Genomic DNA, 25,095 nt, shown 5'->3' with positions numbered 1-25,095 from the left:
CCTCTTTTGCTATATATAATGTATACGATGAATGATTTATCAATGTTATCATATGAATATTTGAAATTTCCTTATGTATTTTAAAATTTCCCTCTTTTTTATATAACCATCACTTTCTCCAAAAATGACCAAAGAAAAATCTGTCTTGAAAATCCGTTTCCCCATCCCTATTCCCATCCTGAAAACTCAAGATAACATAGCTTAAATACAATATTAACTCAACCAAATTACAAATGAGTAACCCAATTGACAATATACTAAATTCAATTTACCCATATCCTAAAGTGTCCTCTTAGTCCGGACAGACTACCAACACCCTTGATTATCTTGTCTAGCTTTTGAGAAAGCCCTTTTAGTTTGTTCTCCAACATTTCCCATGTATTTTCTCGGCTTGTTTAACCATGTACCGTACAAGAGACGAATAAGTTTACCTTGTGAAAGCAAGGAATCAAATCAAGTGAGAAAACGTCATATTAAGTATTGAGTGGACAGAGGAGCTGAAAATGAATGTGGTCGCCAAGGAACAATGGCTGTACTGGTTGAGGTCCCATGGAGGATAGAAAGTGTCCCACAATCGACTTTATAATATCATTATCCTGCTCTCCACAGTGTGAAAGGGTAGACTTTGGAGGAGGCTTGTACAGGGCAAGTAGCCTGTGAGGACGATGGTGACATCAAACGGTCAAGGCCAATTTGAGAAGCTAGTCCACATGAGTTGCCATGTGGTGTCTGTAAAGCGACTTAACTCAAGACCCAGAGCACAGGGATGCAAACAATGGCATGGCGCTGTCGAATGGTCATCAAGATAAGGACATGGCGGACTACGCGGCGGACGAGAGAGAAGAAAACGTGAGTAGTGCAGACAAATGGCCAGCAGCAGCACTCACTATTTATCAGGTGAGTGGGATTCTTTCTGACTTTTGGGTGAACGGGTCATGTCATGTCGTAATCAGTATAGGAATGGTTTCGGTGGCATCGTTCAACAAATTCATCATAATGACGGAGTTACTGAGGGAAGAAGCAAGGAATCAAGGAAGGAGAAGAGTGTACACAGGGGTTCAATTAATAACGTGGCAGAGGCTGCCACCCTGACATCTCAACGTTGAGACATCTTCTGGTTGATCAGATCGTGAATTTCAGCCCTTAACATGATCAAATTTGCAGGCAATGAATAAAAAATATGTTGTGTTTGAGAGAGTTGTTGATGAATTGATGATGATGACGATGTATGGATTTGATTACACTGTTTATTATAGTTTAAATGTCGGGATTTATATTAGGCCCGATTCAGTTTTTCAACTTTTCAATGATTTCGTAGATCGGTTCTTCTGTTCATGACAATTTAAAGGAAAACTAATTTCTAATTTAAATTTAAATTTATTCATTATTTTATAATTTACTTAATATAATAAGTTATTTCTCCGACAAAATATTGATATTAGTCTTTAATTTCAGCACGGCGGCTAGGCTTTGCGGCCGCCACGTTACTCATGATTGTGATGGTGATGTCGATGTCTTGTTGCGAACTTCAAAGACAATTTTGTCGTCCTCCACTGTTCAATTTTTTTCGTCAAAACCCTCGAAAAAACAAAGCAGAGAAGACATGGACAAAGGAGAAGAGTTTTAGACGATTGGCAACATATTACAGCATAAATTCTACATTTTGTCTTTGGGTTGCAGTTAATCGTTTAGTTTTTTGCGCCCAAGATTCGGGTCAGATTGCATTGGTATAAGGTGAATTTAATCAGCTTCCTTATGCATTTAGTCAGCAGTTTCCTCGTTTTAAAATTCTTTCAACTTGTATTGTTCTGGAAAGTCATTGACCAAGGGAATTAGCAGCTCTTGCTTGCATTTCAGTCCCTTCACAGATGGTTTTTTGTAATTTCTGTCAGGTCTAATCGCATGCTCCACTATGCATTCTGCAAATAGTAATTCACAACGATTTAAAAAAATTTGGTACATTATATATGTAAATTGCTGTCTATTTGAATTTTATTTATGGTTATCTGAGAATTAGTTAGAGAAAACTCAAACCGGCTATTTTATGGACGGTCTTAGACTCAACCATTCGATTTTATGCATTTTAGCGGTATTTTAAAAAGCAAAGGAAAATGAGGTTAGATCGTATCTTTTGCTTTTGAGGCCAGGTATGAACTACTTGACATAAGAATTCTGTTTTTAAAATATCAATTGAAATATTTTGTGTTATGGACATGTTTATTTCACAATTAATTCCTGTTTGGTTAGAAATCTTGGTAAAGCACCCGAGTAGATGCTTACACATTGTTGATTTTTGCTTTTAAGCTATTACAGAGTAGTCAATAGAGACGATTGGGCATGTGTCAGATCTACGGAAGGCTTTTCTTTTCAAAATATACAGACTAATTTGGACTATTGTTTACGATTTCTTAGGTTGTATGTGTATTTCTTCAAGCGCATTAAGATTGATAATGGCAATGTGCTTCCCCAAAGCAAAGGACATACCATACTATAAATCCAAACAGTCACTAGATTACAAAAAGCTTAGAGGCTTGTGTACATGTGTTTCAGTTTAACTATTTGCTTACAAGAGGGCCTCTGGTATGAAGAGAGAATCTTGCAAGTTGAATGTGCCAGAGACGTGCAAAATTGAAGTTGATGGTCACATTTTTTTGCCCAGCAGAGAAAGAAAATTCATGAGCAAGGGGAGAGCAACTTTCCTCTTGACTGTCCTACTGCTAAGTGATAGAAGGCATAGTGGTGTGCTAGTGCATAGAAGATGCTGCCACGCGGTGCCCTTATAGAATCATAGAAGGGTGGGCTTTTTTCTCTTCGGGTTTGTCTCTTTTGGGGGTGGTGGGAGTTCAGCTCACTCTTAAATTCTTTCTGTAATTCTTCTTCTGGCATTCTCTGACAGGAGAAGGGAATTGATATCTTGGAGGGTCTGCTTTTGTTGCTTGATGATTATATTCTGCCTATATATGCAAGTATTTGCAGGTTGTATCCTTTGTTGTTGTTTTCCAACTACATGAAGGAGCTTTCCAAGCCCTGTTTTGGGTTTGGGGCTCCTTTGTCTAAAAAGCTTTTGCCTTGAATATCAATAATCCATAAATCTGGGATCCCTCTTAGACCCTTTGTTGATACCATGGGCTCCCCCACCTTCAAACTTGCCGCATTCTTTGCCAAGCTGATCTCTCCCCTCATAGGCCATTCTGGTTCTTTCATAAAAAATTCCACACTTGTGAATTTCATCAAAGACAAAAAGCTGGATGACAATGACCTTTTGGTTAGTTTCGATGTTGTTTCCCTTTTCACCAATGTCCCTATTCCTGATTTCATTGAGTTAGACATAAGACTAATCATGAAGTGGCCTCTCTCGTGGAGTTATGCCTTAGATCCACTTCTTTCACATTCCATAACATTGTCTATAAGCAGCTTGATGGAGTGGCGATGGGTTCCCCTCTCTCTCCTATCATAGCTAACCTTTACATGGAGCATTTTGAAGAAGTTGCCCTCCATTCCTTTCCCGTCAAGGCCAAGTGGTGGAAATGTTATGTAGATGACACTAATGTTTGTTGGCCACACGGTCTTGAAAAGCTTGAAGAATTCCATGCCCATCTTAACAACATAGACCATAGCATTGCCTTCACCAAAGAGCTTGAAACCAATAACCAATTCCCTTTCCTTGATACTTTGCTTATCAGGAAGCCTGATGGATCCTTAGCTCGTTGTGTCTTACGCAAATCTACCCACACCAACCTTTACCTTCATTCTTCCCATCATCAACCAGCCCAAAAAGCTGTTATCCTCAAAACCTTAGCCACTAGAGCTTCGTATCTGCGATCTTGAGAACCTAGACCAAGAAATTGCCCACCTCACCTATAGGTTTCGAAATTAAATGGTTACAAAAGTAAGCAAATCAAGAGAGCTTTCAATCAAGCTCGATGTAAAAGTATTCAAACTTATGTTCAAAAGTTGAATTTTAAGGATTTTGTCTTTCTTTTAATTCCTTAGACAATATCCAATGCTATTAATGTATGCTCTCCAGTTATTTCTGATTATGAACTGAAACTTCTTTGTTTGTAGGTGGCTGTAGATAATATTTATTGATTTCGATATTTCTCCAGCATTCTTCACGGCACATATATATAGGCATTGCCTTGTAAGATCAAGGCATGCCTTGACCGGCCATGTCTCATGACATGTCCGATCAAGACATGTCTTGATCAAGGGTGGTGCCTCTTCATAATGCAAACCGATAACTATCAGTTAATATAAATGCTGATACATAACAAATGATAATTGATGCCAATCGGTTTGTGATTTAATGCGGTTTGATTATTTTTGTAACCGATAATGAATTGGTTAGTTTCTAATGCAATTTGAGTTATCATTAACCGATCACTAATCGGTTTATTCTTAATGCCATTTCATGGTAATCGATGGTAAATGCAACCCAATTATGGATCGGTATAAGAGCAAAAATATGTTAATATGATAACTATTGTAGTTATCATATGACAACACTAATTAGTGTTGTCATATGACAACTAGAATAGATATGCAGAAACGATTACAATCACAACATATAAATGAAATCACTGCATAGCAAATACAATCATATCTCGATCGATGATAAAAATGCTTATAAAGATGATTATGATGTCTACCATTAGCATGTAGATTTATCGATAGGATAGATGATTGAATGAGAGACTTCATTTATCTCTCATTCAATCATTTACCTTACCATGTTAAGATATAGCCCTCGTGAATCTAACTGATGGTAAATCGGTTATTATCTGGAGAGTGATATATTAACAGAGCATACAGTTTGGAAATTAAACATAAACAAACTAATTGTTATGAACGGTTGCCTCCGTAGGGGCATGTCCATATGTGGCAACTGCTCCCTACGTAGGCAACCTTTACTCTTGTATTTAAACCGGATTCAATGATGGAGACGATCAATAACTCATGGCAATTAGTCTTCCAGAATCGTTGTCATTATTCTTCGATCCATATTTCACAACATGGTATCAGAGCCAGCATATTAAGAGAATAAATTAGACAACCATATTACTCATAAGCATTTATCGGAAGTAAATAACAAATCGATGCAGAGGCTATATACGCAGAGGATATATCCGACTAAGAAAATATTCAAAATGTCAAGTAATATGAGAGTGGAAGATAGACTCGAAGGAGCCTCCAACTTCGTTTCCTGGAAGATACGAATCATTGCCATTCTTGAAGAACTAGAATTAGTCTTACATAGAAGAAAATCTAGACATGCCAAATGATGAACCAGAGAAATCTACTTGGAAAAGGCGTAATAATAAAGCAAAGAAAATAATTATTGACTCAGTCAAAGGTCATATTGTTGGTTGAAAATTTTGTACACTTGGGGAAATATACAAAATTGTGGTTTCAACCACAACACACGAGTAAAAACTCTCCTAATTAAGGGAAGGCTCCCCCTATCTAACTACAACTTGGAAAATAAAATGGGATGGGACAGCAATCTTTCTTCTTTTTCCAAGAAAGACAATATCCTTTTCTCTTCACAGAAAAGGATAGCGATTGAATAACAACAGTAACCACTTTTAAGTGAAATAAGAGAAAGGAAATGAAGTTTCCTGAAAGCGCAAAGACTTCCGTCACTTCCTTCGAGACGGGACAGCAATACCAAGCTCAAAGACTTGACTATTGGAATTCCTATCTACCCTTTGCTATACTAAATTTTACAACGAATAAAAGATAACAGCTCAAAGACTGGAATAATCTATTCTTTCAACACAAAGACAAGAACTAATGCAAGCTCAAAGATTTGCTGCTATTTCTTATCAAACAGTAATTTTTCCTCAAGAATAGACGCAAGCTCAAAGACTTGCTGCTCCTTCAAGAGAGTTTCCTATTTTAATTAATCTTCTCTACTTGTAGCTCAAAGACTTCAAATCAGATTGGACTAAGCTCCTTTAGAAACACTTGGCATAGAAGAAATAAAAGATTCAAACTCAAACATGTAGCTCAAAGACTCAAAACTTGAGTAATCCTTTATTATTCTTCAAAAACTTTCAATCCACATACATAAGCTCAAAGACTTCTTGCTGTAAATTTGGCAGAGTTTTGCTTGCTTTCCAAAAGATATCGATTACAATAGACCCCTCAAGTATTTATAGAAGAGGAGCCTTGAGAAAAAGGTGGGAGGATCCTAACTAACTTGAGAGATTCTCTCAACCACCAAGACTCATTCAATAAATAACTGAGACTTCATTAACTAACTAAGAGTTACTCCAACTAACTAAGACTTATTCCAACTACAGTCCTAATCGGACACAACTTGTAGTTGCCTTACATGTAATTACAAAAGTGCAAGTAATGTGTAACTTGCATTTTACAAAAAAAAAAACTTTTACATGTAACTTGTCAAAACTAAATTACAACTAAAGATTACAAAAGAGGGAAAATTCAACTAAGTGTTGAAAAACACTTAAGTTGCATTTTGTGAAAACACAAATCCTTGAAATTTTTGGATGCTTGCTTGTAATTCATCGGGATTTGGTTCATGGGTGTTTTTGGCAACAACCATAGTTTTCACAATAGTGTCGTGACAGCGGAGGAGCGCAAAATTGTTTTTATCCAGGATAGACTGGATTTCATGCAGAAAGGCTTGGTGTTTCATCAATGCTTGAATCGAAACTGCCGAGAATTGTTCGCTCCTCCATTCATTATGAATCCTCATCTGTAAATCAGCAAGAACTTCTTCTTCTGGAATCAGCTCTCCATCCTGACTTACTATGTTGCAAGAGGCCCTTTCACAATGTGAGACAATACCTCAGTAAACTTCACCCCGGAATCTCCTTGCATCACCGATCTCCTCAATGAGGGATTTAAGAACAAGGGTCTTGTTTTCCAGGAGTTCTTCAAATTCCAAGTACATGACCTTGGAAGAGATGATGGCATGCTCCTGCAAAATATTCAACTGTTGTTGGGGCATGGTACGCCAGATTGTCAGACTTTTCTCAACACTTTCCAAGTTCTTTTTGAAAGTATTAGAAGTCTGATCCAGTTTCTCCTCAATAGTCTCTAGTTTAGACATTATTTGAAAAATGTCTTTTATTACTTGTACACATTGATCATGAAGTTGATCAACCCAGGAATCCAGTGCTTGTACCTTTTGAGCAGCTCTTTCCACTCCACGAATCGATTCTTGGGAACCAGAAGAACCTATGGAGTTACTCCCTTCAGCAGCAGGTTTTGTGATTTTATGAATGGCTGCCATAAGCTGTCGGTTTTCCTCTTCTAGCTTGTCTTTCTTCGCTAGAAGCTCATCACACCTTTGCACCAGTGAAGCAATGGAAAATTGAGCATCATGTTTAATGATCTCATGCGTTTGCTTGCCCAACTCTATCCTCGTAACCTTATAATCAGTAGCTGACATTTCATCAAGTGGCTTATCTACAATAGGTTCCACAATTTCAGCTACTTTCATCTTGTTACTGTCAACCGTTACTCTGGAGATAGTCTTGGCCTTCTTAGCAACTTTAGATATGGACTGTTTTAGTTGCTGATAGTCAAAGGCATCAGGTGAGATCTCTTGCTTCTTCCTTTTCAGGGTGAAAGAACTAAGCCACGGAGGCAAAGTCATCAACTCCCTTCCAGTAGCAGCCGTAGGCAAAGGAGAAGTAGTTTTTATTTGAATTACCGTGGTCATCCTAGGAGGAATATCTGTTTGGACAGCGACCACGGTTTGCTTAGTTACCAATGGGCATGAGGATTGCCTCATGAATTCTTCAAAACCAGAAGTGGAAGTATCAATTTCTGATAACTGAATGCAAGTAGGAATATCTTCAGGAACTTTCAACACACTTTCTTGTTGATGATCAGGAGATGGCTCGTATGCTGAAATGGGAATTGCATTATGAGGAGACTCATCCACAAGCAAATCAGGAGGAGAAAGGGGCGTCTCAATGGAAACTGGAGGAATGGCCTCATGAGGCGAGTCTGAAACTGGAGACTTAGAAGCATCATCAGATTGCTGCCCCTCTTCTGGATTATCCAGATCGATCACCTGAACATGGAATCGTGATTTTTCCTTCCCACGAATAGTCGTCTCCTCAGGAGGAAGCACTACTGCACGATTGACTCGTAACTTGATCCTTGTGCCCGAAGATGAAGCACCCTCCTTGTTGTCAATCTAAATCTCAAATTTCCGTCCAAGAGGCCCTGTAGAATCATCTTCTTTACCAACTTTGATTTTGATAAGTCTAATAGCATTACTTTTCAGCCATGCGTTAGTGTTGGCCAAGATAGGCTGAAATCTGTCAAGGATGGAGATGCACTCTTTGTGCGACCATTGGATCAAAGGAAGTGGAGCTTCCTCAACCCTCCGTGAAGTGTATTCAGGATCAAGTATATGCCCGTCATCAATCATCCCTTGTGGGATATCCGCCAAGTTCAAGTCAACAATTTGCTCAACAGTGAGCCTGTAGTAATCCATCTTGAGGACTTCGGCTTCTGTGTGGAGATCTACCCAGATGTCTTCAATGTGATGAACATGCACAAAGGATTTCTTGATCTTCTCCTTCATACCTTTATAATCAAAATCAGCTCTAGGTTTGAACCTTTTAAGCTTGATTTCCTCCAATTCAGCCTCCATGGCCTTAGCCTTCATAGATGTGACAAGGGAGTATCGGTCAATTTTCAATGGGTTTGTGGTAGAGATCCCCATTCCAACCTTGTGCTTAGCAGACTGAAAAGTGTGAACAGCCATGATCTGTCTTCCCAACTCCATAAGAATTATCTTATCGGTTGGGAATCTTTGAAGCATGTATGGCTGACCATCATAGCATCCTATCCTCATATAGGTGAAGGTGGGAAATTGCAGGAACAAACACCCATACTCAGACACCTTGACCCATGCCTCATCTGATACTCTTTTGTTCCTGAGATTTCTGTCAAATTGACACATGAAATATCCGAAGAATGCATCTTGGATCCTTCTGAAATGCAATCTGCTGGGTTTCAACGACAATTGGTCATAATATTCCCAAACTGGTATAAGTGAGCGATCACCCTTGGTAGAAAGACCTGGAAAGTGTCTAAGTGATGCTGCTAAATATACCAAATAAGAATTCATGAAGAAGGTCATGGTGGTAGGAATTGCTGCAAGTTGTTCGCACAAGGCATCGCTGATGACTTCCCCCCATGAAATGTGATGTGACTGCCGTATGAACATAATGAACTGATACATCCATGGCTCAAAGACATTGTAATGCTCAAGGCCCGTCATCCTGCTGAGAAGAGTGATGGTGTCTCCTATCTCCCATTTGGAATCACAACGGTATAACTTTGCCCACCTTGGGAAGGAAGGACGTGGCTCTTGGATCCACCTATTGATGTGCCGTTTGCAATCTTTTTCCCTCTTCACGTAATATTCCGCTGCACTTTCTTTGGTGATTTCCATATAAACAGGTGCAGGAGGTATTCTGAAGACCTTCTCGATTGTATCCGCATCGAGACGAATTATAGCTTCACCATCATCATTTTTGATGACTCTTGATTCCTTGTCAAAATGATGGGCGCATGCAAGAACGAACTCAGGTTCTAGGGCAGCCACTGGGAAGGAAGATGCATGATGGATATGGCTGTCCAACAGCCGCTGCAAGTTATTATCCTGTGGATCTTCTACCCGGTTGATGAATTCTGCCATATCAACGTGCCCTATCTCCATGTCTCTGATGCGATCCAAAGGAGAAGAAACCTGGGAAGGTGCAACCTCATTCTGATATTTGTCATATTTGTATTTCATTTTCTTTGGAGTTGGAGATGCCAGCAAATATGACATTGATTGTGAAGCTGGAATACTGTGATGAAGACTTAAAAGGGTTAAGGCAACATCATAGTCAGCTGCAAATATCATTCTTCTTTCTCCAAATGGGTAAAACTTTGATCCTTGAAGAACTTTACGATTTTGTGAGAGGAAGAGGGGAAATATGTAGAAATGGGAAAATTTCGACTTTGACCAATTTCGGATCTTGGGAGAATTTTCGCAAGTATACAAGTTGGAAAGGACATATATGCAATCGGGGTTTTAAAATCCGAATGCAAGTACACTTGTAAATTCGAAAATGGAGAAATGGACGAAAAATGAGATTTTGACTTATGGGAAATGATGGAAATGGAAAGTACGGATATGGGGAACATGAATGGATAGAGATGGGAAAATCCGGGAAAGTCATTTTCATGAAAATGGGAAGAACTCTTCAACATGTAATCTAGTTTTCAAAACCCGAATTTGCAAGGGAGGGGTATTTCACACTTTTTAATTTGGAATTTTAACCAAAAATGGTTAAATTCCTTAACCGTAGGGGAAGAACAAGAATTTCCAGCGAACTTGTAATCGAGATTAAAAATCCCGAATACAAGTAAAGAGGGAATTTTTAGGGAAGAACAATGCAATGCAAAAATTGCATACCAAGGGAAGAATCCTCTCACAAAAACCGATTTTTGGGGTAAGAACAACACATAATTAAAAATGCAACTAAGAAGGAAAATTAATAAAACAAGAAAATAATAAAATGAAGGAAAGAAAGGAAAGAGAACATACCTTTCTTGAAAATGCAAAATGCTTCTCCAATAATGCAACAATTCTTGGAATGAAGAAGCAAAATCAATTAATAGAAGCAATCCGTAATGCAAAACCTTTATCACGTTTTCGCAAGAATGTCTTATATGGAAAAACGTGGCAGCAAACAAGAGTAAAATGTCATGGAAAATGCTTGAATACTTCTTAACCCTCAACGCCTTGGTACTTCAAGCCAAAACGATTCATCCCTTTGAAGATTCGTGGCATCAAATGCTTCCAAAATGGAGACAAAGGAATCACGTGTTAGCTGAAAAACGTGGTATTTGATGCATTTTAGATGGATCATTAAATCGCTTAAATCTTATCCCAAACTCCACGCCTAGGTGAGAGAAGGGAAAACGATTTAGGAGAATGCAGATTTGTGGAGTGAAAAAGGCCTAAAATGTGGATTGAAGGAACCACGTGTTAGCTGATTTAGCTAAAAAAACCAGTAACAATAAACCCTAAATGGCGTAAAATGTGTTTGTAAATGCATGAGAATAGGATAGAATCCTAAACGCCTTGCATCTCCAACAAATCTCCACAAAAAATCGCTTTGACATCTTCAACAAATCCGTTTTTCTTGCAAATCGGGTTTTTGGAGACAAACAAGTTCGAATTGCCATGAAACAATGAAAATCGGGTTTTGGGGAGGAAATAATAAGTTTGAATTTCACTTTTTCAACTTACAAACCAAAATTGGGATTTTTTAGACAAATGACAAGTTTTATTTTTCACTTTTTCACTGACTAGCCAAAATCGGGTTTTTAGGAGCAAATGACAAGTTTTATTTTGTCAAAAAAGCACTTGCAAGGCATAATCGGGTTTTTTGGAGAGGAATACAAGTTTTAATTACTTGTATAAGGGAAATAAATTCCCTACAACAAGTTAGAAATACTTGCACATATGTAATGGGGATTTAAAATCCCTATTACATGCAAAAACCATTCAAGTAGGGGTTTTTTGACCAAACTGCAAGTTTACTTGTAATTGAGTCAAAAAATCCCTATTTTAACTAAACAAGACCAAAAAACAACAAAAAAGACAAAAACAAGAAAGGGAAATTTAAAATAAATTGCAAGTAATCATCTTTTAATAAAGATGCACATGTAATAAGCTAAAAATTCCCCTACAACAACCAAAACAATGAATATCATTAAAACTTGCAGTTTGAAGAAAATTCTCCACCTGCAGTCGGGGTTTTAAAACCCGAAATTGAAGGAAAGACATAGCAAACGAACCCAGAATTTGATGAAATTCGAAACGTAGTTCGAGGATGGATTGAGGATTAAGCCATCTAAGGATTCGTCAAAATTCTGCCTCGGGAAGCATGCCATAGAGTAAAAATTTTCATTTTTCACAAAAATTTCATGTAGTGGTCCTTCATTTTTGGAAACAAAAATGAGGACAACACATATTCTTCCATCTATAGCCAGATTGCCTAAAGCATATGAAGTATTTAAAACCATTAAAAATACATATGAAGTTAACAATGCGAGCAAAATATTAACCTTGAAACAACAACTTTTAAACATAAAGATGAATAAAGATGATACAATATCTACATACTTTTCAAGGATATCTAAAGTAAAAGACCAATTACAAACTATTGGAAATGAGGTAGATGATCAAGAAATCTCTCTCATAGCCCTAAGAGGATTACCAATTTCATGGGAATCCTACATTCAATGCATTAGCAAAACACCCCCCTTACCCAAATTTGAACAACTTAAGAATGAGTGCATTCAAGAGGAATCTCGACTAATCTCAAGAGGATTAGGGCCAAATAAAGAAGGAGAAATCCAAGCACTTAATACAAATACCTTCAACAAAAAGAAAAAGTTCTCCAAATGGAAGAGAGGAAATAAAAACCATCAGAAAAGAGATATGTCTAAAATTCAGTGTTACAAATGCGACAAATATGGGCACACATAGGAATTGTCCAGAAAGGAAGAAAACACAAGCTACTCTAGCCGAAGTCAAAGGAGAAAACTCACTTTTCTTCTTAGCCCTATCAAGCGAAATAAATACAAATAAAAACACTTGGATCGTAGACAGTGGAGCATCAAGGCATATAACTGGATTTAGAAATCAGTTTGAAACACTTAACGGGCACTCACGTGAAGAGGTTACTATTGGAGATAACTCCACATATCCTGTGAAAGGAATTGGGACCTGTACTATCAAACTAAGAAATGAAGTATCTCTACAACTAAAGGATGTTCTTTTTTGTACCTGGAATAAAAAGAAATCTAGTCTCAATCTCAGGCCTAGCTGATCAAGGATATCGGGTTACCTTCAATGAAGATAAAGTTCTACTCTGGCCTAAAAATACAAATATAAAAAATGCCATAACAGTAGGTTCAAGAGATGGTAGCCTATACAAACTATGCAGTGATCAAAAGGAAGCACTAAATCTTGAAGTTTCAAATAATAATGAATTATGGCACAAAAGATTAGGACATCTAAGATATAGTGCTCTATCCAACATAAAGAAGATTACTTCAGGACTGCCCCAACTAAAATCTGAACACACAGGCATTTGCAAAGGATGTGCCTTGGGAAAGAATGTGAAAGTTTCTTTTCCCTCAAGCGAGCACAAATCAAAAGTTATTTTAGAACTAATTCACTCAGACCTATGTGGTCCCATGTCAACACCATCCCTAACTGGATCCTTATACTACATAATCTTTGTTGACGACTACTCTCGAAAAACATTGATATATTTTCTGAAGTGCAAAGACTCAAATGCAGTACTATCTAAGTTCAAAGAATTCAAGGCACTAGTAGAAAACCAGTCAGGGAAGAAAATTAAGGTGTTAAGATCCGACAATGGGGGAGAATATACATTTGACAACTTCAAAGACTTTTGTAATTCTGTTGGGATTAAGAGGGAGTATACTGTACCATATAATCCACAATAGAATGGAGTAGCAGAAAGAAAGAACAAAACCATAATTGAAGCAGCAAAAGCCATGATGCATGACCAAAACTTACACACTTCATTCTGGGCAGAAGCTTCAAATACAACAGTCTACATTCAAAACATATGTTCGCACTTAGTTCTAGAAAACATAACTCCTGAAGAAGCTTTTACAGGGAACAAACCAGACTTAAGTCATTTAAGGATATTTGGCTGTCCCGTATATATACATGTTCCTACAGAAAAGAGGACAAAACTAGAACCATCCGGAAAAAGAGGTATCTTCATTGGCTATAGTGAAAATACTAAAGGATATCGCATTTACATTCCAGGGAAAAAATCTGTTGAGATAAGCAGAGATGTAAAGTTTGAAGAAAACACTACACTCAAAGAACCTGAGGATGATAACATTACTAAAGAAGAAGAAGATCACATAACTGAGATTGAGAGGGAGAATATCATAGAAAATTCTGAACCTTCAGACACTGAGAGGGAGGACATCATAAGAGCTTCTGAACCTCTTGTTGATGAAAATATTGAAACACTCAATAACAAGAAAAGACCTCTATGGGCAAGGAAAATAATTGAAGAGAATAATGTAGAACCAAATGAAATTTCCAAAGAAAATAAGAGAACAAGAACTCTAAAATGTTATGCTGCACTTCTAACCGAACTCACAAATTCTGAACCAACAAATGTCAGAGAAGCCTTATCAAAACAGGCTTGGAAAGATGCTATGGTTGAAGTATATCAATCTATACTAAAGAATGATGTTTGGGATATAGTGCCTAGACCAAAAGACAAATCAGTTGTCTCATCCAAGTGGTTATTCAAGATCAAATATGCATCTGATGGCAGCATTGAAAAACATAAAGCTCGCTTTGTGGCCAGGGGATTCTCTCAGAAAGTAGGAATTGATTATGAAGAGACATTTGCCCCAGTTGCCCGGTATACGTCAGTAAGAACAATCATTGCAATTGCAGCATCCAAAGGATGGAAAATTCACCAAATGGACGTAAAGACTGCCTTCCTAAATGGTTCAATTGAAGAAGAAGTATATATAGAACAACCAGAAGGATTCACCATACGTGATAAAAATTGCTATGTTTGTAAACTAAAGAAAGCTCTCTATGGGTTAAAACAAGCACCTAGGGCCTGGTATGCAAGGATAGACAACTATCTCTCCAAACTAGGGTACTCCAAGAACCTAGCAGATCCCAACATCTACTTCAAGGCTTCAAATGGCAATATAATTATATTGGTCCTTTACGTGGATGATCTTTTGATAACAGGAGAGGATAATCTCATTGAGAAATGCAAGCAAGATCTAGGGCTTCTACATTATTTTCTTGGATTAGAAGTATGGCAAAAGAATAACTACATCTTCCTAAATCAAGGAAAGTACACCACAAATATTCTAACTAGATTTGGGATGGTGGAGTGTAAGCCATTAGCTACACCAATGGAAACTAATTTGCACAAGCTGAAAATTGAGGCAGAAGATTCAGAACTTACAGATCCCACATTCTACAGACAAATCGTCAGTTCACTTATGTATTTGGTAAATACTCGTCCTGATATCTGTTATGCTACAAATGTATTAAGTCACTTCATGTGTCAACCTAAGAAGATACATCTAATGGCTGCTAAACACATTCTAAGAAATTTACGAGGCACAATCGGACTTGGCTTAAAGTATGAAAATGTTGAGATTCAACTTGAAGGATATTCTGATTTTGATTGGGCCGAAAGTACCACTGACCGTAAAAGTACTACAGGGTGTTGCTTCAAGCTTGGTTTTGATATGATATCTTGGTTCAGCAGAAAACAGTCAGCAATTGCACAAAGCTCCACCGAAGCAGAATAAATGGCAGCCTCCATGGGAGCTCGTGAAGCGGTATGGCTAAGAAAGTTATTATTTGGATTATTTGGAAAAACTCTGAATTCAACAATAATTCACTGTGATAATCAGAGTTGTATCAAGCTCTCAGTAAATCCAGTTTTTCACAATCGATCCAAACATATTGAGATCCCTTATCACTACATAAGAGATATGGTAGATCAAAACGTCATAAAACTAGTGTACATTAGTACTGAAGAACAAAATGCTGATATCTTCACCAAGCCACTTGCAAGATTGAAGATAGAATACTTCAGAAGTAAACTTGGTATGACTAGATTATAATTGAGATTATTAGGATGAAATTCCTACCATGTGTAATTTGTTCATGATTAAATAAATAAAATGTATATTGCAATATTCTAACTATGTTCAAGAAGATGACTATCTTCTTATGTTTAAGGTTACTATTTCAAGGTGACGATCTTGACAATAGTTGACCAAGTGTCAAGATTGACTACATTAAGTTGTTGGCCCGGAGTGTGTTGGATATCTTGATCCTAAAGTATGTGATCATCTCACGATTGACTTCTTAAGTGATTGTCCCGGACTGAGCCAGATATCATGATATTGAGTTTATTGTCATGACAAGACTATATTAAATGTTGTCCCGAATTGTGTCGGAAGTCATGACAGAATATGCTCCCAAGAAAATTACTTAGATCCACTCCTATTAAGAGGGAGTGTTAAGATATAGCCCTCGTGAATCTAACTGATGGTAAATCGGTTATTATCTGGAGAGTGATATATTAACAGAGCATATAGTTTGGAAATTAAACATAAACAAACTAATTGTTATGAACGGTTGCCTCTGTAGGGGCATGTCCATACGTGGCAACTGCCACGTATGGACATGTCCCTACGTAGGCAACCTTTCCTCTTGTATTTAAACCGGATTCAATGATGGAGACTATCAATAACTCACGACAATCAGTCTTCCAGAATCGTTGTCATTATTCTTCGATCCATTTTTAACAACATACCAAAGCTACATTGTTTCAACACTCTCTCTTAGCTAGGGAAGATAAATGGAGATCTATGTAAACATTGAAATAATCATCTAATTATATAGCATCACATTTCTCATAATAGAATGTATTACATGACCTCGTAATACAAAAGATCAAGTCACATATGCTCGTGACATGATGTATCACATAACACGTGATACAAAAATATATCACATCATCTTGTGATATAGAGATATCACATAGCACGTGATATCAATATCCCATAACACGTGATACCTTGGATATAAAATAATTTGAGAATATTGAATTCTCTTATATCCAGGTTATGGTATGTGCACTAACATTACGTCACATAATGTCTACCATAACATATCATGGCACATCCATGAGTCAAGATGATATCAAGTCAGCATGATATCAACATTACAAGATCATCACCTTGTAATGTTCAGTACAAGTGTTCATTATCTAAAAGATCATCACCTCTTAGAAATGGACGCAGGGGGAGGAGCCCATAAAGTCATAACACGACAAAAGAAGTTTACACATTAAACATCTTATATATTAGTACAAATTATAAAGCAAATTACAATTCAATCATACCGAGTACTTTGCTGAAGTGTTCAACTTTTACTCTGGATAGAGGCTTGGTTAGTATGTCTGCTGTCTGGTCTCTTGTACTGATATACTGCAACTGAATCACATTCCTATCCACTATATCTCTCACATAGTGGTAAGGAATCTCTATGTGTTTGGATCTATCATGAAATACAAGGTTCACGGAGAGTTTTATACAACTCTGGTTATCACAATGAATTATAGTAGGCTTCGGTGGCTCACCGAATAATCCCACAAGTAGTTTTCTAAGCCATATAGCTTCTCGTGCAACCATGGAAGTTGCGATATATTTGGCCTTTGTAGAACTTTGAGCTACTGAAGATTGTTTCCTGTTAATCCAAGATATCATGGCTGAACCCAAACTGAAGCAACATCCTGAGGTGCTTTTCCTGTCAATCACACTTCCAGCCCAATCCGAATCAGTGAACCCATGAAGATCCAAATCAACTTTCTCATACTTGAGTCCATAGTTAAGAGTACCTTGAAGGTATCTCATAATATGTTTCACTGCCATAAGATGTATCTCCTTAGGTTCACACATGAACTGGCTCAAGGCATTTACTGGATAACAGATATCAGGTCTAGTATTGACCAAGTACATTAACGATCCAATCATTTGTCTGTAGAGAGTGGGATCTACCAATGGGGAATCTGCTGTTGCCTCCTTTAGTTTGTGAAGATTAGTTTCCATAGGAGAAGACATGGGTCTGCAGTTCATCATACCAAATCTCTTCAATATGTCTAAGGTGTATTTTCCTTGATTAAGCACAATACTGTCAGAGTTTTGCCAAACTTCCAATCCAAGAAAGTAATGTAGAAGGCCTAAATCCTTCATATTAAACTCATATCACCTTTGACTTTCTTGAAGTATAGATTCGGATCTGTATCATTCTTTGAGAATCCCAATCCTTGAAGATAGCTGTCAATTCTTTCATACCAGGCCTTGGGAGCCTGTTTTAAACCATATAGGGCTTTCTTTAATCTGCACACGTCTTTGCATTGTGGATCTCAAATCCTTCTGGCTGTTCTAAGTAGACTTCCTCCTCAATTTTACCATTCAAGAAAACAGTTTTCACATCCATCTGATGGACTTTCCAACCTTTGGCTGCTGCAATGGCCAGTACTACTTTGACTGAGGTGTACCTAGCAACTGGAGCAAATGTCTCATCATAGTCTATCCCTTCTTTCTGTGAGAATCCCCGGGCAACAAATCTGGCTTTGTGTTTCTCTATGCTACCATCTGCGGCATGTTTGATTTTGAATAGCCACTTGGATGAAACAATAGATTTCCCTTTTGGCCTAGGAACAATTTCCCACACATCATTGTTAAGTATGGATGTATATTCTTCAGACATTGCATCTTTCCAAACTTGATGTTTAAGAGCTTCTGGTACACTAGAGGGTTCTGATTTGGAGAGATCATTCATAAGGGCTACATAGCTAGAAAATCTTTGGGGCCTCTTACTTTCTCTATAAGTCCCTGAAGGAGATGCAAAGTCCCTTGCATCCTCCATTGTTTTGTGAGCCCATAGAGGTCTTTTCTTAGAGATTTGTTGGGGAGGAATCTGTACTTCATTTTCTTCTGAGCACTCCCTCTGAATCTCAGGAGTGGGATCCTCTTCTAGGTTTGAAGATGGAGCATAGATTTCAGACTCAATAGAGTATTTAGCCCTTTTGAAGGCTATGTCTTCTTCAAATATAACATCTCTACTAAGTTTGATATTGCTATGTCCAGATACAAAATTCCATAAGCTTTAGAGGTTTCACTATATCCAACAAAGATTCCTTTTCTTCTAGAGGGTTCTAGTTTTGTCCTTTTCTCTTTAGGTATGTGAAAGTAAACAGGGCAGCCAAATATTCTGAAGTGGGTGATATCTGGCTTTATCCCGGTGAAGACTTCTTCAGGGATCTTGTCTTCAATGTGGGAATGAGGACATCTATTTTGTATGTAAACAACAGTGTTGGAGGCTTCTGCCCAAAGGTGAGTTTCTAAGTTCTGATCAAGGAGCATGGCTTTGGCTACTTCTACAATGGTTCTATTTTCCTTTCAACAACCCCATTTTGTTGGGGGTTGTAAGGAACAGTGAACTTTCTCTTAATCCCAACTTCTTTACAAAATTCCCTAAAGATGTCTGAGATATATTCCCTCCCATTATCAGTTCTTAGGACTTTTATTTTCTTTCTGGAAGAGTTTTCAGAGAGGGATTTGAATTCCTTAAATCTCTTGAGAATCTCTTCAGATTCTTTACATTTAAGGAAGTAGATCCAAGTCTTCCTGGAGAAGTCATCAATGAATATTACATAATAAAGGAACCCTCCTAATGATGGTACAGACATTGGCCCACATAGGTTAGAATGAACTAGTTCCAAAACATTGCTCGTTTTCCTAGAACTATTCTGAAAGGAATCTTAGTATTTTTGCCTAGGGCACACCCCTTACATGTACCGAAATGGTATTGTTTTAACTTAGGCAAACCAATTACTAATTTTTCCATTGAACATAAAGCATGAAAGTTTAAATGACCTAATCTTCTATGCCAAATTTCATTTGAATCTAAAATCTCATGTAGTAGGGCTAGGTTAGATTCAGTACATACCTCGTATAAGTAGCCTTTTCTATGCCCTATGGTTATAGCCTTTTTGATGGAAGAGTTTTGTGGCCATGCTAGAACTTTACCATTCATGAAGGTTATTTTGTACTTATTTATAATCTCTATTTGCCCATCAGTGTGAGGGTGATAATTAGTGTTGGGTGTAAGCTTGGTCCCCGTCAAATGAGAAAGTGCCAAAACAGACTAAGGAACTTGCTATCTTTGTTAGACACTATATTTAAGGCAAATCATGAAGCCTAATGATGTAGTTGTGGCTAGGGGACCTTATTAGGCAACCCAACCATGCAGCCCACATTCACACAACAAAGCCATCCATCCATAAAACACAACATAATTAAAATACTTTTTTCGTTGATGCTTTAGAAAATTACATTCCTCTACAGGTTACAAATTTGGCCTTACATTTGCGTCCTTTCACTCTCATACTCTCTTTACCTCTCAGCCCTTTGCCTTTGCTCCGATGCTCTCTCTCTCTCTCTCTCTCTTTGCTTCCCAAAATTCTTCTCGGTCTCGGCCTGAAACTTATTTTTAGCTGGCTAAAGATTCCTAATAGACCATTTCTTCCCCCTCATTATGGTTCCATCATGGGGAAGTTCAACGTTCGTACCAAGAAGTTTAATTGTCATGCAAGCAATTGAATCTTCATAGACTTATAATATTTTGCCACGTGTCGACTTTCTCATTGTGAAGTCTAAACAAATTCCTTCCATGCCTTGTCAAGGTTTGGGGTTTGTTAAGAACCCGAACCTTCAACCCCTTTCAATCGTGCATTAATAGTTTCACTAGATGCATGATGCCATTCCTAGTGTTTTGGGGTGTTGAGGTTTGGTGGGAACCCAAACACCTTTTCATTTGGTGTGGTTGATTCATTGAACTTGTCGATAGCTTGATGTCTTTGTTGCTTGTTGAAATGTTAGGGATCCTTGAAATCCCATGCCTTCACTTTTCGGTCATTGGGGCATGCACCTAGTTGAGGACTTGATGAAAAGCTTTGTGGGTTGGGTATTAGGGTTTGGAAGATACCTCTACCTATTTTTCTTTTGTTGGCTGTTGGGTAAGGACCTTCTTGAAAATTTGATGTAGCCTTGTGTATTGGTATGTTAGGGTTTGGTAGAAATTCAAGCACCTTAACTTTGTGATAATTGGATTAGCACTCTTGTTGATACTTAATGGAACCCCTACTTGTTGGGGTTGTGTGACCAACCAAAAAAACAAGATAGAAAGAGAAGAAATTCCAGGTTGAAATTCGAGGTTTTTCTCTTTCTATCTTGTTTTTTTGATAAGCAATGAAGCCTTTGATATGCTTAAGGACATCATCCTTAATCCTTTTTCCACAAAAATATATTCCTGATTTGCTTATATTTATTGAAGTATTTCAGAGGACTTGCCATTGGTATATAATGGATTGTTCTCAAGACTTTGTTTTTCATCTTTGACTTAGGGATGAGATAAACCCTATCCTTGTGGAAGATGAGTTCATTTGCTACTCTGAACTTGTCATCTTGCAACTTTTCTTCCAAAATGTTAGTAGTAAAAGAATAATTGGTATATTCTACTATAATATCAACTTTCCAATCAACAAAGATGTTGGACACAAAGCATAAAATTGGTTTTATAGCCAAAGCGTTAGCTACTACATTTTCTTTCCATTAACATACTCCATGTTGAAGTCATAGGATTGAAGCTTGCTTGCTCATTTTTGTTGCCTCTCATTCAGGGCCTTTTGGCTAAGGAAATATATTAAACCGTTGTGGTTTGTCTTCGCGACAAATTTGCCACCAACTAGGTATTGCCTGAACTTAGTTAATGCATGCATGATGGCTAACATTTCTTTATCATAAATTGAGAACTTTTTTCTGCTTCATGTAGTTTCTTGCTCTCAAGTGCCTATTTTGTAAAAACACTTCTTCAATCCCTATCATGAAGCATCACACTCTAGTGCAAAGGGAAGTGAGAAACAAAAAACAACTAGCATAGGGCATGATCTCATTACTTCTTTGAGTTTATTGAAATCTCTTTATGTTGCACTAGTCTATGCAAAGGCTCCTTTCTTTGTCATATTTGTTAAGGGTGCTGTTGCCTATAAAACCCTTTAATAGATCTCTTGTAATAACTAAAGAGGCCAAAGAATCCTCTTAGCTGAGTCAATGTCTTTGGAGGAGGCCAATCTGTGATCGTTTGTATCTTCTTGATCTACCTTAACTCTTTGAGCACTGATGACATGCCCTAGATAATCTCTATCATCTTGAACTTGCATTTGGTCTCCTTCGCAAATAATGTCTGTGCCTCTAGAATGCCAAGCACTTCATTTATGTGCCTGTTGTCACAAAAGTTTGTACCCTTGTTGAGCTATCAACTCAGCAACTTTGTGAAACATGGAAACAACCTTGAAGTGTGGGACCTTCCGCAAGGGGGTTGAATCTCCGGAGAAGACTGACTTACTTCTTAATCTAAGTGTAGGTGTTGAACCAACTCACACTCCAAATTCTATTTCTAAACCTATCCTAACAGCCTGTAGAGGAAAAGGGAAGAAGGAAATGCTAAAAGAAAGGAGGTGATACACCAAGATAAGAGATGTTCCTCTCCCCACTCGAAATGACACAAAGAATCAATCGAAATACTTTGGAGATGCACAAACTTTAGTTGCATGAATGACCACAAATGCATGTATGGAGGCTAGGATTAGCTAAATGTCAAAATGGGATAAAGGTTTCCCACAAGTCACAGTAAGAAACAAGTTAACACAACATATACATGAGAGAAATTCACAAAATATACAGTTATAATGAAGGTAAGAAAACATACACAACATGCATAAGTTAAAGAGAGGCAAGAATGATGATTTCAATTCATTCTTAGGCCAATGGCCAAACTTACAGTTGCGGAAATGCAAGAAAATATACAAATCTTCAAGAGAAGTGAAAGAGTCGAGAGTAGCTCAAGCCAGGAGGGAGAGAACCCTTTACAATGAGGCTTAATAGCCTATAGCAAATTGGTCACAAATAAGAGACCAATGGTCAAAGAGGGGAAACCTTGACCTTGGCGTGCACAAGAGAATGTCAGTCTGGGAAGGTAGGGAAGTGCACAGTTTTGACATGGTTGTGCGTGCAAGGCACCCATCCATACCCTGACAAGGCAATCCCAAGAAGGAAAGCACTTCTAGAAGGTAGATTGCCTGACATTCCAAAGTTAGAGTGTATAGACCTGACGTGAAGGCCATCAAGTAATCATAAATAACCATGGCCTTGGACTCCACTTAATGGCAATTGTGCAAAAATCATTAAAAGTGCCCTTGTAGCTCCACAAGTGAAAGTAGACAAGTCACAGGAGTTGGTGGAGCATTAAGAGCCTTGAGTGTTGATTACGCCATTTGGAAGTGTTGATGTCACTAGAGGTCCAACGTCGAGCCTTCAGGAAAACACTGCAAGGGAAGAGGAGGCAGGAACCCCAGAGTTTGAAGGAATGAGAAGGAGGAGGAGGACTCTAGGTTTCGGGGTTTGGGGAAGATGGGATACCTCTCCCCAAAAAGGAAGGGGTAGATTGGTTCCTCGGACTTTGGAATTTGGAAGGAAGGGAAGGCCGAGATTCCGAGGTCCGAGGAGACGAGATACCTCTCCCCAAAAGGGAAGGGGTAGACCGGTTCCCTGGACTCTGGAATCCGGAAGGAAGGGAAGTTCGAGATTCTAGGGTTCGAGGAGACTTGATATCTCTCCCATAAAGGGAAGGGATAGATCGGTTCCTTGGACTTTGGAATCTTGAAGGAAGGGAAGTCCGGGATTCCAGGATACCTCTCCCCAAAAGGGAAGGGATAGATCGGTTCCTCGGACTCCAGAATCCAAAAGGAAGGGAAGTTCGGGATTCCGAGGTCCGGGGAGAAGGGATACCTCTCCCCAAAAGGAAAGTAATAGACCGGTTCCCCAAAATTCGGAAGGAAGGGAAGTTCAGATTCCGGGGTCCGTGGAGACGGGATACCTATCCCCAAAAGGGAAGGGGTAGACCGGTTCCCTAGACTCCGAAATCTGGAAGAAAGGGAAGTTTGGGATTCCGGGGTTTGGGGTCCAAGGAGACGAGATATCTCTCCCCAAAAGGGAAGGGGTAGACTGGTTTCCCAGACTCCAGAATCTAGAATTCCTAAGAAAGAAAAGGGAAGGAGAAGGGACCAACAAACTCCAAGGTACGAGGGCAAGATGCAAAGGGGAAGGCTTGAAGACGCCTCCTGACAAGATAACACTTCAACATTTCATGATTCCATTGGTTTTGTGCTTGATCAACTGGGGCAGTGCTGGTCCATAGAACATATCTTTGACCGACTCTTGCCAATGGACCAATGGTGTCATAAAATGACAATAGTATCTTAGATAATCCTTGCATGTGTTGCTATAGATGAGGATATCATCAAAGAATACCAACACAAACTTCCTCGATTGCTTGTCAAATACTTGATTCATACAAGATTGAAAGGTGGCAAAGTGCATCAGTCAAACCAAAGGGCATGACTAGAAACTCATAGCACCCAAAGTGACACTTGAATGCTGTCTTGTGGATATCTTCATCTTTGACCTTGATTTGATGGTATTTCAACTTGAGGTCTATTTTTGAGAAATATACCACACCTTGTAACTCATCAATTTTCTCATCAGCCTTGGGAATCGGATATCTATTTTTGATTGTCTTCTTATTTAGGGCTGTCTATATACATTCTCATGGTATTGTCCTTTTTGACCAAAACTATGGAAGAAGAAAAGGGACTCGAGCCAGGCCTGATATGACTCATGTTTAAGAGTTTTTTGATGATCTTCTCAATCTCTTATGCTTCTTGGAATGGCGATAAGGATTAGTGTTGATTGGCTTGGTGACTCCCTTAAGCTCTATTACATGTTGGAAACCTTTGCCATGTGTTTGTCTTGGAGCAATATCACTTAAGAACTTGCAATGCTTATCTAAAATAGACTAGATATTAATATGACAAGACTTCTTGCCTTTAGAGAAGTTGTGTTTGTTAATAGACAATGGGTTGCCCATGCAACTTGACCTCAACGAAAAGTTCTCTCCCTTTTTTATGCAAAAACAACTTTGGGAGCTCAATTTGCCATTCCATTGAACACTACCTCTTTTCCATCTACTTGGAGCTTTAATTCCATGGTTTGATAGTTTTGGTAAATTCTTTGAGGGCATGTAGCGATTGCATTCCCAAAACCACATCAGTCTCTCATATGCCAAAAATATAGAAGTGATTGCTAAAGTTATGATTGCCCAAGGTGAGGCTTAATTGTCGAATCTTCTTCGTGCAGGTTTGTTAAGCCATTTGCAACTATCACATTGAATTTTTTGAAGTCTTTTGTCTTTAGATGCCTCTTGGCTACCAATCTTTTATCAATAAAGTTGTGGGTTGCTCCATTGTCCATTGTCAACTATCATAATAATGCTCTACCCACATAGAACTCCTTGGACTTTGAAGAGAA

At 38.2% G+C, this 25,095-nt stretch overlaps 1 protein-coding gene across 7 annotated transcripts in view; it reads left to right on the top strand.

Annotated features, from left to right (window-relative positions):
* The first annotated feature begins 399 nt into the window (after positions 1 to 399).
* Positions 400 to 25,095, top strand: part of LOC131066905 (varicose-related protein) — a 146,858-nt gene continuing 122,162 nt past the window's right edge. Inside the window, exons 1-2 of one of the 7 annotated variants that reach the window (XM_058001800.2) lie at positions 400 to 897; positions 1,456 to 1,734. The gene's annotated coding sequence lies outside the window, so the exon portion shown is untranslated. The other 6 variants (XM_058001799.2, XM_058001794.2, XM_058001801.2 and 3 more) reach the window with 6 other exon arrangements.

This window comes from Cryptomeria japonica, chromosome 9 (genome assembly GCF_030272615.1).
Source record: "Cryptomeria japonica chromosome 9, Sugi_1.0, whole genome shotgun sequence".
Classification (NCBI taxonomy): Eukaryota; Viridiplantae; Streptophyta; class Pinopsida; order Cupressales; family Cupressaceae; genus Cryptomeria; species Cryptomeria japonica.
Note: the sequence above shows the minus strand (reverse complement) of the source record. Positions and strands in the feature narration are given on the sequence as shown.